The 18,723-nt window shown below is 36.1% G+C and overlaps 1 protein-coding gene and 1 long non-coding RNA gene across 2 annotated transcripts in view; both read right to left on the bottom strand.

Moving 5' to 3' along the window:
* NT5DC1 (5'-nucleotidase domain containing 1) overlaps positions 1–18,723 on the bottom strand; it is a 137,678-nt gene that overhangs the window by 85,670 nt on the left and 33,285 nt on the right. The window lies entirely within an intron of this gene.
* Positions 4,065–8,547, bottom strand: LOC146406167 (uncharacterized). Its single transcript, XR_014807420.1, has 2 exons — positions 5,640–8,547; positions 4,065–4,881 (listed from the first exon to the last, which is right to left on the bottom strand). It is a non-coding gene; the product is annotated as an uncharacterized LOC146406167 (long non-coding RNA).

The following is an 18,723-nucleotide window of genomic DNA, read 5'->3' as shown; positions in this document are numbered from 1 at the left end:
AGAGACCTTAACCTTGCTGGGAGAAGGGACAAGAAGAGGGATGGTACAGGCACTGAGGGCAGAGACCATATGGGAGGGAAAAAAAAAAAAAAGGATGAGCAAGTGATACAAATTGCAATTTGGAGCTGCAAATTCCAATCCCTCACCAAATTCAGAAGGATAGGCAAATCCACAACTGATAAAAGATCATGTTTCTAAATGCCATAAAAAGTTGTCAAATGTCATCTTACCTACCAAAAATCCTAAAGTCACTTATAATCTGAAATTGTTTCTTCATAAAATTTAAGTGCCAATCATGGTACCTAAATAAATTTGTTTAAAGTTTAAATGTGAACTCTGTATACACTACATATATTTTTTTTTTTCTTTTTACGGTTATACCCTCTACAGATGGAGGTTCCCAGGCTAGGGGTCAAATTGTACCTGTAGCCGCTGGATCCGAGCCATGTCTGTGACCTACACCACAGCAATGCAGCCACAGCAATGCAGGATCCGAGGCATGTCTGCGACCTACACCACAGCTCACAGCAATGCTGGATCCTTAACCCACTGAGCTAGGCCAGGGATTGAACCTGCATCCTCCTGGATACTAGTCAGATTTGTTTTTGCTGAGCCACAACAGGAACTCCACACACAACTTTTGAGCCTGAATTTCTCATGGGTCTTTATTTTTTATTAGAGTATAGCTGATTTATAGTGTTGTGTCAATTTCTGCTGTACAGCATAGCGAGCCAGTCACACATATATACGCATTTTTTTCATACTATCTTCCATCATATTCCACCAAATACTACTCAATTATAAAAAGAACAAAATAATGCCATCTGCGGCAACATGGGTACAACTAGAAATTCTCTAAGTGAAGTAAATAAAGAGAAAGACAAATACCATATGATATCACTTTTATGTGGAATCTAAAAAGTAGCACAGATGATCCTATGTACAAAACAGAAACAGATCATGGACATGGAGAGCAGACTTGTGGTTGCCAGGAGGGAGAGGGGAGAAAGGGGGATGGACTGGGAGCTTGGGGTTGGTAGATGCAAACTATTACATTACATAAAATTTTAAGTGATATTTCCACACTCACATTTGATGTTTACTGTATATAATATTCCAAGACTCTTCAGTTTCCTACAGATATTAAGGGGCAAGAATATACGACAGAGAGCTACAATAGCAAGTAACATGAAATAAAAATAAGCTTATCAAATATCGCAAGAAGAATTCCCCAATCTCTAAAAATTTATTTAATCACCACTCTTACCCAGCTTCTCCCCTCCATTCACACCACACCATTCTAGTTCCAGACACCACTTTCCTAATGACCTCACAGTGACCAGTGGCTCCCCAAAGTGCTTCATACTGCAGCCAGAGTAACCTCTTAAAAACACATATTCTATAAAAAACCAAGTCTTGGCCTCTTACAGCCTTTGTCAAAGACCAGAGTCCTTGGACCTACACGACTACATCATCTACCTCCTATGCTTTTTTGTTTCATTGTTCATGGCCCACCAGCCTTATTTCAGGTCCTCAAAGGTAGTTCAGGGGCAATTCTCAAAGGGAGCTAGGAAATAAAGTAGAACTATCATACCAACACATTCACTCCTACCTGACTGTGAGGGGGAGACGGGATGCCAGACTTTAGATAAAAAGCTGAGTCCTAATCCTGGGTCTTTGTATAAATCAAATTCCTTCTCAAGTTCATTACTGAAGAAAGGAGACTGATCAAAAGGATCGCTAAGCATCTTCAAGCTCTCCAATTCTATAACTTTTACTGCTTATTTGACAGAGAGACTGCAGACTGAAAGGTTCTACCCCAACCTCAATCTCTAGACTGACTTGGTACATGGAGATCAAGTCCAACTATTTCCTTTCTAATTCAGTCATTGTACGAAGCAATGGGGCCCTTCTGGAGAAGAGCTTTCTCTCTCCAATTTCAAGTCTAGCTCCCCTTTCTGACAGCTGTCCTTTGGTTCACCTTTGTTAAAAGCAACAGTGCTATACACTTCACTATTCAAATAGTTCTCTGTTTGGAGAGCTCCATGTCAGACTCAACTTATTTATACTACTAGAGTAGCCTTGGGATAGGTCAGTGTTCTGTTAATATTGGCAAGGAAATAATTTAGGAGATTATAATCCTAAAAATGCAAAGTCTACTAAAGAACCACACCGTCTATTCAATTTCCTGTCATACATAGTGGGAAGAAGCGCAAGTTAGTAGTATATAGAAATGACTTACAATGCTCTGAAATTTTACAGTGACAGAAACAGCTATTTATGCTATTAATTATGAAAGTCTTTAATTTAATGTTTTAGAAGTCACTGAGTAATTTAAATTGTGTTGAATTTGCTAATAATATCATCTACACCTTCAAACTCTGACCCAAATGTGTAATTACCCCAAAATGGCCTGCCAGGAAAAATATATTTTGAGAACTTTGTTGGTCTGCTGTCCACCTGTATTTATCCATGGACTATGTACCTGTCTTATAATAAAGAAAGAAAATTTAAGAAATTCATGAAATAGGCTAAAAATCCAAATATCTAGAAAAGTTTGAGAAGAATGGTCAGTTTCCATCACTTAAATTTTCAGTATGTTCTAGTGATAAAAACAAAGGATTGGCTCCTTAGAAAAAGTTTTAACTTACATAACAGTGTCCTGTAACATACTTACTGAAAATATTTCTTTGGTTAGATCCTTATTTTCCCTGTTATGGTTTCAGTATGATTTACTTATAGAAATGATTACTTCTAACAGTAACCACTGAAAATATGACCTTAAAAAGTCAGTACATTTAAGTGTATGTTAATATTAAACATTATTTTGCTAATCATTTTGCTCAGTTTTCTCACAGGAAAAAAAAATCTGAAATTTTAGTTAATAATGAGTTTATTATATGAACCATCTGACTTTTAACCACTTTTTCTTTAAAAAATTGATACATGGAAAAAATACATGTAATAAATTCTTGTTATCATTTATACTTCTATTAATTAATATGTCTATATCTTGAGAATACAATGAAAACGGACATTAGAAATGATGGTCCTAAGTCAATGTAAGATTTAGGAGTATTAGCAAAAAAAAAAAAACCAAAAAAACCCCAAAACAAAAAAAACCCTTAAACTTTAGGATTATATTTATCTACTATCATACTCAAATGCTCAGGAAAGCTGGCAATTTTTGCTTAGCATGTATAGTAAATTCAATGAAAACAAATGCTACATTCTTTCCTTTTTTGCTTTTTGTCTTTTTATAAGATGCATTTTGGAAAAGATAATACTTGTACATGTTACAACATTCAAAAGGTAAAGATAGTCATACAATGAAAAGTCCATCTCCCTTCCACCCCACCCAATTCTCCTCCTAAAAAGCAACGATTCTTACTAGTTTCTTGTCCATCTTACAAAAAGTGTGAGATAGTCTGTGTTACATATGTGATAATTACGTGTGTTTCACACATGGGCTATTTAGCATATACTCTATTCCATGTACATTTTTTCCACTTAATATATTCTGGAGGTCCTTCCATATTAGTGCATAACAAGGTGGCCCCAACTTTTTAATGACTACTTAATGTTCCACTTTTTAATGACTACCTAATTTCAGATGTATGAAAATGTACCTAATCTTTATTAATGAATGTTTGGGCAGTTTCCTTCTTTCGCTATTACAAACAATGGTTTAACGAGCAACCCTGTGTTATATGTACTCTACACACATGCAATTCTATCTATAGGATAAATCCTTAGAGATGAAATTCTTGAGGAAAGGTCATGTGCATTTGAAAATGTTTAAGTCTATATCAACTTATACTTTCTGCAGCAGTTTTTATTTTCAACTTATTACGAATGAGATTGAATATTTTTATGTAAGTTTAAAGTCATTTATACTTCCTTTTCTGTTAACTCTATAGCCTTTGTCTATTATTCAACTAGGTTGTTTTTTAAAAACATGCTTTTGAAGAAACTTTTATATTTTGAGACCATTAGCACCTTGTTCATTACACAAGTTGGAAATTTTCTTCCCAGTTTGTCATTTGTCTTTAATTTTGCTTATATTTTTCTTTATATGTAGAATGTGTTTTTAATTGTTAGATTCATTCATCTTTTCTTTTACGGTTTCTGGGTTTGAGGTCATACTTAGGCTTTCTGACTCCAGGATTAAAAAGATACATATGGTCTTACATTTTCCACTGGCAATTTCAATAATTTTATTTTTAATGACCAGACCCTTGATATCTGTGGAATTTCTTTTGGTGTTAGGTGTAAGATAGGGCATAACAATTTTTTCAGATAACCATCCAGGGTCAAACACCATTTATGGAGTAATCCATTTTCCATTGATTTGAATTGCTACTTTTATTATATACAAAATTTCCCAGTTCTTCTGGGTCTATTTCTGGACTTTTTATTCAGTTTTAATACTACTATTAAATGATGTAGATCAGGAAGAATTTAGAGTACATTGAAGCTTAAGAAAAATGCTATGTTGTATGACAATTACAGGAAACCATAAGACACAAATACTATAAATATTCCTCCTAGCATTAATTCTTGCTTGTTGATTCATTTACCTTTCCCCTCCCTGGCACATTCTTTCTTTCTTTAAGGAGAAAATTTCCAAGTGGCCATTTGGAATTTTTCTGGCTTTTTTAACCCAAAGGGATTTCTCTTCCCCATCTTGAGCAAAGCAACTCCAATTATTTACTTATGCCATACAGCTGCCAAGAAATTCCTCTTCCTCCTTTTATGTGAACTTGAAAGGTCAAAGCATAATCAAGTCCATTTATTTATTTATTTATTTTGTCTTTTTGCTATTTCTTTGGGCCACTCCCGTGGTATATGGAGGTTCCCAGGCTAGGGGTCGAATCAGAGCTGTAGCCACCGGCCTACGCCAGAGCCACAGCAATGCAGGATCCAAGCTGCATCTGCGACCTACACCACAGCTCATGGCAACACCGGATCGTTAACCCACTGAGCAAGGGCAGGGACCGAACCCGCAACCTCATGGTTTCTAGTCGGATTTGTTAACCACTGCGCCACGACGGGAACTCCACAATCAAGTCCATTTAAAAAGCTATCAGACTCACAGGATGATGACACATAATCAAAATGTATACAGCCAATGTTTTTCTACAGCCTGGATAGCTATTCGCTTGATTCCTTTTTATTCATACAATTAGAATCTCAGGATGTCTACATTCCTTTCTCATAAACCCCAAGGACTCTCTCTGCCCCAAATTCTATCTACCCACATCCACCTCAACTTCTGTCCACCACAAAGTACGAGTTTTTTCTAATTAGTACTAATTATAACCATAATTAACACGTTGTGCTGTGTGTCATGGGGCTAGTACCCAAGCAGAGGGAGGACACAGAGGAGGGCTTCTCTCTTCTGTGCTGCTCTCCAGAAATAAGTAAGGGAAGACTTCTGCCTGGTATAGTGCCCTGTGAAAAGCTAGACTGCATACTAAATTAAGATATTTACTGGAGTTCTGGTCATGGCTCAGCAGTGATGAACCCAGATAGTATCCATGAGGATGGAGATTTGATCCCGAGCCTTGCTCAGTGGGTTAAGGACCTGGCATTGCTGTGGCTGTGGTGTAGGCCAGCAGCTACAGCTCTACCTAGACCTCTAGCCTGGAAACTTCCATATGCCACAGGGGTGGCCCTAAAAAAAAAAAAAAAAAGATAATTACCGAACACAAAATTCTGGTCACGTGTGTGCTGCTCTTAAATAATGGTGCATAAATGTTAAAAGAAGGTGAGAAGATATCAAAAACTCTATTAGTTACAAACAGAATTTTCAACTCAGCCACATATAACAACCACTGGCAAAAATGAAGTCACATTCGAAATAACAGAATAAACTGCCCAAACCTGAAAATTAAAATTAAAATATAAAATGAGAAAAAATGAAATAAACCATTTCCCTGTTTTATTGGATGGAAGACAAAAATTTAATTTTTAGATCTCTGGCAATACCTAAGAGAAAGCTCTGAAATATTAAGAGTAAAAGAACACATACATGGTAAATAAGTAAATACTTCGTAAGAAATGAAGAGAAAACAGTAAGATGACAATGACAGAACTTGCAATAAAATAACAAAATATCCATTTTAATATCTTAAATGAATGTAAAGTTTGTGGATTTATCCTCAAGAATGATGTAACCAATCCCCTTACTAAGAAATGATAAAAGAACAGAGAAAACTTTGCATTTTGAAAATCAGCATTCCTTTTTAATCATCAATTTAATATAATTGTTTAATTTTCTTCAGAATTTCACAATGGAGCGTTACTTGTTACTTAACTCAGATCTTACGTAGATAATCCAAATACTTCGTTGCAGACTCATTTCCTCATATCTCATCTTTCAAAACAAATTCATTTGGAGACATTTAACAGTAAGCAGTTATCAGTATCCTCCATTCTAACAGACTCTGCAGAGGAAGGGGAAGATCCTAAAGAAGCTTCAGTCTATTATACAGCTTCAAACCCATTAGAAGTTTTTATGCCTTATTATTTTGCTCACATATTAGATTTAAAAGGCATTCCATTTCTCATGTGTCAATCTGATGTAAGAATCAAACTTAAGATTGGTTTGTTCATTCACTCTGAGAATATGTCAACATCATACTCTAGCTGAATCTTTTTTCCCTGCTCAGATCACGTCCCCACTGCTGGCAACTAGTACATTTTAAAATAAATCCAATAACTTTCAACAGAGTTGTGCAGACAACAGTCAATGCTGTCAGTCTAAGATCCCTTGGTTAAAAAAGTCTCATTCTGAACCACATACCAAACAGAACTCTTATTGTCTATCATGCATATTTGTGGCTGGGATATGGTGAGCTAGCTCAAGTGTCAGAAACAAATGTCACTGGCTCACTGTTGGTTTACTTCCTGCTATCAAACCCACTCCCTCTAAAGATTGTGTCACAAAGTATGGTATGAATTACAAATAAACTCTAACAAGAGTCTATCACTAGCTTATTGGAAATCAACATTAATACCCAAATATTTGAGTTGTAAACATAGAACTTTATTTAAAATAACACGGAAAACTAGAAAAGACAAGTTCAATGAATATATTTAGCCTCTCAGTGTATATGAATGGAAGCTGGTAATGTTATAATAAGAATAAATGTTCATTTTCCTATTTTCTGTTAGAAAAAGGACTCCAATTATATAAATTCATAGAAATCAAATAGCCAAATGCAGAATGGCCAATACCAATAATAAATTAGCTCTGGAGTGCCTCATTATTAAAAAAAAAATCAATGACCATATTTATTTAGCAATGAATGTGAAAAATCAAAATGAAAAAGCTCCAATCTCTCTAAATTTTCCCCCATGTTGTAAAAAGGTTTAAGCCATTCACATCTGCATTTTTATAGAGTTACAAGTATCTTACTGTTATAGATTAGTATCTAACAGAGAAAATACATCACAATATATCTAACAATGCTATAAATTCAGCCATGTTGCAATTAATGACACTTAATAATAATCTTTCTTGATTTGATTACAATGAAACAAATCACTATAGTTAACTTCTTGGAGTAAATGACTTATTTCCTTTCAGGCTTATCCATAAATGGTCATTTGTCTTTAAAAAGGGGGGACTCTCTTATTCCTTAACTATGGCTAACAAAGAATGTAATTTGTTGGCAGTGTTCATAGAGAAAAAAAATCTGTAAGTAGTAGAAATCTTTCCATTTGAGCAAAAAATTGAAATAAAAAGGCAGAAAAACGTAGCACCATTTTTTTCAATGTATTTATGTTGGTGGAAATTCCTCCAATTATTATCTATGCCAGAGGAAAATTTAGTATCAGTAAAGTATCAGGCATTTTGATATTCCTTCCAAACACTTGACAAAACAACAAAATCCTGCCTCTAGAAATTTCATAGTAATAGCAAAACGTGTATGAGAGAATCGCAACCTTCTTCCAGATAAGATACAAACCATAATATCTATGTTTTTATCCACCAAATCTTCCCACCATAAAACATAAATATAGAACAATTAACCCAGGTCTTTTGAGGTATTTGCTTGAGTTCCATGTATTCATACTGACCCATGTGTGAAGAGCTGAGTCTTACGGAAAAAAAGCCTTTGCATAGGAAAATTTCTCTCAGAGCTGGTAAATACAGAACCTTGCATCTTCAGTAGTCTGAAGAAGACAGTTAATAGGAAATTAAAAGAAATAAGAAAAAGTGTCAAATTATTTTTCAAGGCTTGAAAAACATTATACGTTTATTTTATTGATTCCTTCTTGTTTACCTTTGAGCCACTCCCCAGAACCTCTTTGAGCAATCATCTTATCAAGATGTCCAGATCACTAAAGACATGTCCTACTGTAAGCACAAAACTTAGTTTTCACCACACACTATAAACAAAGGATCTAATTTTCCTGTTACATGTCTATTTTCAGATTCCTCTAAAGATTGTGTCCCAAAGTCTGGTGTGAATTACACCAGATTTCAACAAAACTATCAAAAACAAGTTACAAGCTCATTTAATATGTTTTAAAAGTAAGAAAAAAATGAATTTAAGAGTGTAACTGGTATCAATGATATATGAAACCTAAAACTAAGCAGAAGATACTTTTTTAGTAGACAAATTAGATTCTATGTGGTTTTGACTTTTGTTATTAAAATTTTTTTTGCAGCTCAGTGTAACCTCTACTACTTTTTCCTAAGATTATACATGGTTCCTAGTCGGATTCGTTAACCACTGGGCCACGACGGGAACTCCGGCAATGACTTTTTTTTAAGGTTAAAACAAAAGCAAAAATGATGTTTAATAAAACAGTTTGTTGTACGCTTGCCATTTAAAATTGGTCCTCAAAATTCTAAAAAATAAAATGGAATACCTGTGAACTATACTAACATTAGTTTCATTTTTTTTAGAATGGTAATTCATTTAGTCTCCCTCACAAAGTTGTATATACATCAAAGTAATGAGGGGTAATAATCTAGCAACAATTCCATGTATATCATGCATTTCAAATCAGCTATGAAATAAAAATAAGATAACAAGTATTTTTTTAAGCTGAGCTGCAAAAAATTCAAATGTCAAATAAAAACTTCTGTTAATGATTTATGAAGAGCCTTTGCAAGTAAACCTAGAATTACAAATTCTATAAAAAGATTAATCACCTATCTCTATTACAAAAACAGTCATCAAAAGAAAAATTCAGTGAAACATTCAAGGAAGTGCCAGGTCTTTTTTTGAATATACAATGGCTTAGAGTCCTGCTGGAAAGTTGGGGAAAGATTAACAATAACTTATTGAGTCTCAATGAGTTATTTTTATTTTTATTTTTTTATTTTATTTTTTTTGTCTTTTTGCCATTTCTTGGGCCGCTCCCGCGGCATATGGAAGTTCCCAGGCTAGGGGTCTAATCGGAGCTGAAGCCGCTGGCCTACACCAGGGCCATAGCAACGCGGGATCCGAGCCGCGTCTGTAACCTACACCACAGCTCACGGCAACGCCAGATCGTTAACCCACTGAGCAAGGGCAGGGATCGAACCTGCAAACTCATGGTTCCTAGTCGGATTCGTTAACCACTGCGCCACGACGGGAACTCCTCAATGAGTTATTTTTAAAAATAAGAGTCTTTCTTGGCTAGATGATAGCTCCAGACAACACATAAGATGCCATATATTTGCAAAACACGTAACTAATTTAAGTCAATATTCAAAATATGTAAGGATTGCTAAAAACAACAACAACAACAAAAGACAACTCAATAAAATATGGCCAAAAATATAAATAGGCATTTGAGAGACGAATAAGCACAAATGGACAGTAAACATATGAAAATATGCTCACACTCATTAAAATCAGAAACATGCAAATAACAATTTAATGAGACAGCATTTTACAACCACTGATCGATAAACCTCAAAATCTAGACGATACCACGTGATTCTAATTCTTATGCTCTGCTGGTAAAACACAGAATGGCTTTAGCAAACAATCTGGTCTTATCCAGCAAGACAGAAAATATGTATACTCAGTACTCTACTCCTAGGTGTACTCCCTAGAAAAATTCTTTGGTGGGTAGTCAGGAAACATGTAAAAGAATATTTAAAGCAACAAATGAAAATAAGCTAAATACCTATCAGCAAGCAAATAAAAATAATCTATCAGCAGATGAACGAGTAGCTTCTGACACACCAGAAAAAACTATATAAGCAGCAGAACATGAACAAATGATGGCCACACACATAATGTGGACAGATCTCAAAAACATAATGTTGCATCGGAAAAGCAGGTTGCTGAGGCTCACAGAGAGTATAGTTCCTTTTAAACAGAATTACAAAAAACAAAACAAAACAAAACAAAAACCAAAACATGTAACCAAAAAAGTTACTGGGGAATATGTATACATGTGTTTTAGGGGTGGGATGTGAGAGGCTACACTTTCTATGAAGACACAGGAATAATAGACACATAATTCAGCAGAATTATCTACATGAGGAATCCAGGGACTGAGTCAGGAGTCAAAAGTAGCAAAAGTAGCAGTAATGAAGGTTTCTTTGGCTGGATGGAAGATACCTATCTGTTCACTGTTAGTATTCTCTGGTTTTCTTATAGAAGGATTATACATACTATATATGCATTAGTCTTCTCAATTTTAGGAGTTCCTGCAGTGCCTCAGTGGTAATGAACTCGACTAGTGTCCATGAGGATGCAGGTTCAATCCCTGGCCTCGATCAGTGGGTTAAGAATCCAGCTTTGCTGTGAGTTGCAGTGTAGGTCACAGATGCAGCTGAGATCTGGTGTTGCTGTGGCTGTGGTGTAGTCCAGCAGCTGCAGCTCCAATCAGACCCCCTAGCCTGGGGACTTCTATATGCCGTGGGTATGACCTTAAAAAGACAAAAAAAAAAAAAAAAAAAAAGGTTTCTCAATTTTAAATTTAAAAAAGGGTCCCTGTTCTTGAAAATTGTGGAAAGGAATGAAAGGAAGAAAAGGAGATAGGCACGATGTGTCCAGAGTTTCTTCTGCCCTGAGAAGGTACAGCAGTCAAATGATGTAAAACTGCTGCATGAACACTTCAGCCAGTTTATAAGGGATGGAACTTGAGCATAAGTTGATTGATTTAAGTAACAGAGAAAATTAAACAAAAAAAGGAGTATGGAGACCTGCTGTATAGCACAGGGAATTCTACCCAATATTCTGTAATAATCTATATAGGAAAAAAGAATCTGAAAAAGAATGGATGTATGTTCACGTACAGCTGAATCACTTTGCTGTACGACAGAAATTACCACTATGCTGTAAATCAACTATACTTCAATAAAAGCTTAAAAAAATAAAAATACATGCTCTGGTGGAAAATGCTAATGGAGCACTTGAACCTGGCATCCAAACTCTGCTCTGCCACCTACTGGTTTATTGAACCTGTGCAATTCCTTAACTGACTGGCCTTCAATTTCCTTACACATGAAGAGTGACAATGTCTGTCACGTGAGGTTCTGTGAGTCAAATGAGAAAAACAAAGTACCTGACGCACAGAAGATACTCAAATACATGCAAGTCCAATCTGAAGACAAAGTTGGATCAGAGCTAATTAGAGTGATAACCACAGGATGCTACTACGACCAACAGAAACTCAAGGGCCTTACAGACAACTTCTATTATACAAATGGCCCTTACCTTGAAGAAGACAACTTAATATTTATAATGGCTCTTAAGAAAAACTAAGCTAAATTTCTATTTCTTGCTTTCCTTTCAACACAAGAACTATCTAAAGAACCATGCGTCCTAGAAATGCCCTACAAATGTACTTTTCAATTGAAAAATCAGATCCTAGATTAAAGTGCTATGAGGTTAAATTTAAAAAGACAGAAGAGGTCTTTACTGTCATATGAAATGTTTTTAAACATTCTGATAAATTTATTAACACTGCAGGTACATTTTAAAAGCAGTTTAACATTGCTGTATTGCAGCATAAAACATACATGTAAACGTACAAGAATTTTGATGTATCAGTGCTGCAAGTAAAATAAGGTCTAAGAATAGTTTTTGAATACAATTATTTTTCCATAGTATTGTGAGGTCATCTTTTAAAGGGTATTATCCAAAACACAGTAAGTGTATTACCCCAAAATCTATACAAGTTTAAGTAACATTTGTACCAAATAAGAGAATTTTAAAGTTTTAAGCTAATCACCCATAGTTACTTGTAGACCGCGAGCACCCCCTTGCCCCACCAAAAAACACATTTGGTCAGGTCAGTGGTTTCCCATGGGCCACAAAGCTCTTAACGTTTCCCACATAAATTCTCCAAGAATATCTGTCAAATAGTTATTTTCTCATTATATCTGTATTTTTATAGTTTTTATAAGTTGTATAAGCAAACATCTATTTTTTCAACTGTGCTATTCCATCTGCCATATATGATCAACACACCTTTTACTAAATTAATCTTTAGAAACTTTTCTTGGCTACAATTTGCAGATCCTAATGGTTGCAGAGATGAAAAGATTCTAATGCCACTCTATCGGCTCCATTAAGAAATCATATCTAAATACTTAACACAAATAATGAAACTACTATGCATTCACAATTAAGAAGTGGTATTACATCAATGTAACTGTATACTAGAACAAAACTTTATATATCACACACACAATACTGTACTTATATTTGGAGAAAAAAGGATTCTTTGATCATCATACTAGTTCCAGTTCAAAACAGGATAATACTAAATTTAAAATGTATCTTAAGGTTTCACATGGTAACTTCTTTATGTTATATTTGAAAACTCAAAAAATTATTTTTCCATTTGAAGGGCAGGGGTGAATGAAAGATAATGGTTAGATAAATCATTACCTCAGAGTTGAGTTATTTTAAGCATGTTAAATCTAGAGATAATAGGATTTGAAGTAGGTCAAAGGTCATCCAGGACATATTAGCAAGAGAATTTAAATTATAAACCAATTCATAAAAAGCCTCTGCCTTTTCTTTTGAAAACCATCAAACTCTGAGGTTAAGAATCCCACATTAAGATTTTCCCAATTAAGGATCTCTTTTTTTTTTTTTTTTTCAGAACAAATAGCCCTCACAGCTTCTACTATAGTTTATCCATTGTCAGGATTAAAATATTAGTAATAATTCAAAAATCTCCCAAAACACTGAGAAGTTTTTAGCCATGCCACCCTGCCTTAACCATTATGAAAGATCATGATGGGTTAAAAGAATATTGACACTTCTTCAGGATAAAAGCATTATCAACATGAGCACTTTTACTTCTCAATTACCTTCTTTTTTAATTAGCAAATTCTAAATTCACCCATTCTGGAACTGACAGAACATGGCTCTTTCAATTTCAAAGAATGAAAACAGTTTCCTTCAGTTTGAGAAGATGATCTGGAAAATGAGCATAGTGCGATTGCACTTTCATACAAACTCTTAACAAAGAACAGCCAACATAGTCCCAAATTAGTTTTATACTCGGAATTAAGGTGGGTCCCCTGTAAATAAATCCTCAAGAACCATATCCACAGAAAACAGTAACTTTAACCATCACTTACTGTGTGATCTTGGCTAGGATGCTTAACCTCTCTGGCCCTCAATTCTTCATGTCTAAAGATGGAGATAATAATAGCACCTACTTCACTGGGCAGCTTCAAGGAATAAATGAGCTAATAATACAAAGTTCTTAGAACCTTATCTAGCACATGGTAAAGGCTTAAAATATATTAGCTATTCAGGTGGACATTTTCTAATAGATTTCAAAAATATAAAAGATAATCTGGTTCTCCATACACATTTGTAGGTGCAGTAAATAAAAGTATTTGTAAAAACATGACCAGGGATGAGTATGTTGATTCACAGACTCACAGGCTAAAATATCTTTCAACTGAATTAAAGAATAATGAGGCTAGAGTAAATATTCAATATAATTTATGCAAAAATTGTTTTGGTGGTATAAGCCATATTACTGAATTCTGTCATATGTTTATTAAGTAATGGAATGGTACATTACCTATGGTTTTAACAGGAAGACGTTAATTCTGCCCAAACATACCTTAGCTAGATACAGGTGTGTATGTGTGTGCACGCACGTGTGTGTATGTTGTTATCTACAAGACTAAAATCAGAGTCATAAAAATGGGTTTATGTCTGCTTCTGACAAAATTTTTTTCCTGAAAGAGAAACACTGAATTTTCTTCCCTTTCTGCCTCTAATTTTTTAAAAATTAAAGTATAGATGATACAATGTTGTGCCAATTTCTGCTGTAAAGTGACCCAGTCTCAGATATATCTTCTTTTTCTTATGCTGTTTTCCATCATGGTCTATCACAAGTGACTGGATAGAGTTCCCTGTGCTGTAAAGCAGGACCTCACTGCTTATCCATTCTGAGTTTAATAGTTCGCATCTATCGACCCCAAACTCCCAGTCCATCCCCACCTCCCCTTCTTCCCCTTGGCAACCACAAGCCTGTTCTCTGTGGCTTCCAACAAAATTTATATATCAGTTTCTGGTACTTAGTAAGGTTAGTGTTTTTTGCAGCTCTAATATTTGTTTTCTTGTGTGTGATAATATGATTCTCAAGTTTTTCATCTTACAAACTAATGTTCTAAACTATCTCTTCTGTACTCACTTTCCAAATAGTAACATTTTTCCCTTTAGAGGTCATATTTCCATTTAGAAGAGATGATGCTAACAGGTAGTTTGGGTGCTCAGTAGTCTATGAGCCCATTTTTATTTCCTGGCATATGTGTTTAACACATTGAAGATTTGCATAAAGTGATCTATTAACAAGTAAGTGAGGTATGGATAAGGGAAGAAATTTGGAAAATGAAGCACAGGCTTATCTACAAAGTTATCTGTTGTTCTAGAACTGTCAGTTCAGGTTTCTGAAACATTTAAAAGAAAGCCCTTTAAATGCCCAATAGTCTGGGCTCTTGTCCTCTTTGCTTCTCACTCTACTCAGCCCCTCTCCTGCACTCACGCCTTTAGCTCTACACCCCTGACCACAGCTACCTTCAGAAACACTGACTTTGGAAAATCTAATGCTGAAATTCTAATTTGATTGCCAAGAGCACAGCTGAAGGCACACAGTCACAAGAACAGGAGCTACAGTGGGCCTCTTTTGTGAAAATGGCTTTGGGAAGCAGTTGTTGATTTCCACAAGAATTCAGAGTTATTTTAAGGTAAGACACAGACTGAAAAGACCTAGATTCAAACCAACACTGCGCAAAAGGACCCACGCCTCCGTACCCTCAAGTGTGTGGCAAAAACACTCAATAAATATTGAAATCTGGTCTCCCAAGGCTCTTCATTCCTTCACCCAGCAAATATTTATGAGGCCCATGCTTTGTTCTGGGTACTATCTATGCAGAGTAAAGTTTCAGTGATAAATAACCTGTGGTTCTTGAGTGACATTCAGGAATGAGTATAAAGTGTGATGAGAGGACATTACCTGATGATTTAAAAGATGGTTTTGTGCCAGAATCGGCAAGTTCTGGATTCTAAAGAAGCCAGAGCAAAGGTGGCGAGAGCCTGTGTTTGCTATCTGTCTCCTCTGTGAATCTAAAATCATCAGTAGTCAGTTAGCAGCATCTAACCCAGCAACTGGCACACAGGAGACACTCAAAGTCTGACAAACATTTGAGAAGACTGGCACTAGAGAGGTTCAAGTATAACATCAGGGCTGTTTGTGTCAGTGTGGTCATCATCATTCATATTTAATGAGCATCCCCAGCCACTGTTCTGCCACTTTACCTATCTTTCACCTTCAGAGGTTCCTAACAAATAAAAAGATAAGAGAAAACAGAGTAGGACCATAACATGTCTACCTTTCAGCCTTATTAGCCCCAGAAGTGGCAAGATTTATTTTGACATATGTGATGAAAGATTACTGGACGCTTAGCACTAAAAAGGTCATGGGGAGGGGACCCACACTATGAACTATTTTATTTTATTTTTGATTTTATTTATTTTCTTTAAAGGGTAATTCCCTTTAAAATTGGAAAGCAAGTAAACAGACTTCAGCGATTTTACCAATGAGGAAACTAAGGGGCAAGAACACCAGGTGACCTGTGACAAGCAAAAGGAGTCAGAAGAGATGGCACGAAGATCAGTCCTTTAGCGTCAGTCCACAGGTGGGGAAGAGGTCTGTTGGCCAGGTAACAAAGTTATTTGATCAAAGGCTAAGTGGACTAGGGCCAAGCATTACTTCCATGAGAACTCAGGGATGTATTTTAATTGTTAACATGAGTAAGCTAAATAGCTGCCCGAGTATCACCCTTGAAGGCAAATTTCTTGACGGTCTGTGTTACCACCCAGAGAAACTGCACTTTGTACCTTAGGTACTTTGAACCCCCCAGACAGGGAGCAATTGTGGAGTTGTTCCACATATGATAATAAGTGGGGGGCGGGGGCAAATAGATTTAAATAAAAAGTATCACCCTGTGACTTCCCCAATTAACACTTTAACTCTCTAATGTCTCCTTCCAACTTAGCAGATACTGTACGTGAAAACTGAACTTGTAAATACTTAAATAAAGAACGTGTTGGAATGGCCCACAACCTGATAGGTGGCCAAGATCCTTAAAGATCTTAGGTCAAGGAGCCAAAAGGCTCTATATTTTTACTCGGCAGGTTACTATGGAAAGACAATGATGTCACTAAGCATAAAACTGTGAGTTCTTTAGGTGGCAGTTTATGTGTAACAGAAAACAGAATAGAAAACCCTTGTTCAAACTTTCTAAAGTGACTCTCAGGTTTTCTTGACCTGGCCTGAAGTTTCAGGGGTTTTCATCAACACCTGTTTTTATGCAAGAATTTCTCCTCTCAAGCCCTCAGCAGGTATCTAACCACTAAACCACATTAGACTATTTACACAAATAGATCATTTTTAGCTCTTGGGTTCTGTAATACAGCTAAGAATGTTCTTTTAAAACCTTTTCAAGAGAAATGAAGTACAGCTAGGTGGTGGTGGAAGCTGTGGGTCTCCAAGTGCCCAACTAAACTTCTGGGCACTTTCTTCATTTCCACTGCTAAAAGACTGAAGGATTAGAGGAAGAGGAAAGTTAGTATCCTGCTCTGGTAAGGAGATGACTCCATGAGTAGTCTGTGACATCTTCCCTCAACAGGCTTTCTAACTGACAGCTCCTTACTTCAGAAATTTAACTCTATTAAACATCTGGGAATGAGACATTTATAACAGAGGAACTAGTTTCCTCATCTGAAGAATGAAATGACTGATCTAGACAACCTTTAATGTCTCTTGAGGCTCTGGGTCTATAAAATAAAATTACTAATGTGAATGAAAAACTTATGCATCTTAGAGTTCCCATTGTGGCTCAGCGGGTTAAGGACCCAGAGCTGTCTCCATGAGGATATAAGTTTGATCCCTGGCCTTGCTCAGTGGGTTAAGGATCTGGCATTGCCACAAGCTGCAGCATAGGTCACAGGTGCTGCTGGAATCCAGTGTTGCCGTTGCTGTGGCTATGGTGTAGGCCTGCAGCTGTGGCTCCAATATGACCCCTAGCCCAGGAATGTGCATATGCCACAGGTGCAGCTGTAAAAAGAAAAAAATAAAATAAATACAACAAAATAAAAAGAACATTTCTATAAGTTGAGAGCAAAATGAAACATTCTGGGCATTGAGCAGGTAGCACTATTACATTGAAATGAGCCATTTCAAAGGACTAAAAGGCACAGCAATTTGACTATACAGTTCTAGTAGAAATACCAAAAGAACTGCAAAAATAATCCTAAACGTCTTTCAATATTATGGTGTGAATGTAGGTATTGTCATTATGAGAAATTGTGTGTGTTATGGAATAAAGCAAATGAATAACTACATTGCTGTCATGAGAATGGGATTTTTAGCACAGGACTGAGCTAGAGATACAAGTCGGAGGTCATTAAGAAAACACACTGTGGTCCTGAATGTGAAGCAGATGCAGTAGTATGAAGTTATGATGTTTTGTATCTAATTAGCACTTCATGAATGAATTCCCTAGCTCTCTACACTGAAAAAGCCTGGAAACAATGACCAAACCAGGAGCAGTGCAAACCCCTAGGACTCAGACACCCAGATTGCTGTTTCCCAACTTCTATTTCCCAGAAAAGGAATCATGGCTTCCTGATTACAGATCTGGGTCAGAAAACTATAAAATACTATAAGGAAGAAGCTATTAAAGACTACTGGGATCATATCAAAAGGATTCAGGAACCAACATGAAAGGTGTCTGCTGACCAAAGACAGGGGGAACAATAAGAATAACAACTGCCAGAGTTCCCGTCGTGGCTCAGTGGTTAACGAATCTGACTAGGAACCATGAGGTTAAGGGTTTGATCCCTGGCCTTGCTCCGTGGGTTAAGGATTCGGCGTTGCTGTGAGCTGTGGTGTAGATCGCAGATGCGGCTCGGATCCTACGTTGCTGTGGCTCTGGCGTAGGCCAGAGGCTACAGGTCTGATTAGACTCCTAGCCTGGGAACCTCCACATGCTGCAGGTGCGGCCCTAGGAAAGGCAAAAAGACAAAAAAAAAAAAAAAAAAGAATAACAACTGCCATGGACTGAAACACACAAAATACATTTACATTCATCAGTTTATAATAATACTCAAACACCTCACTGTGCTACCTCCAGAGGATGCTAGTAAACAAGATTATTTTATTTTTGTATTTTATTTTATTTTATTTTATTTATTATTCATTTATTGCTTTTCAGGGCATATG

The sequence above is a fragment of the Sus scrofa genome, chromosome 1 (assembly GCF_054392235.1).
Source record: "Sus scrofa isolate SSC_HxYL_T2T_F1_AM1 chromosome 1, Sscrofa_HxYL_maternal_Yorkshire_Landrace_v2.0, whole genome shotgun sequence".
NCBI classification, from domain to species: Eukaryota; Metazoa; Chordata; class Mammalia; order Artiodactyla; family Suidae; genus Sus; species Sus scrofa.
This window is presented reverse-complemented; position numbering and strand designations above follow the sequence as displayed.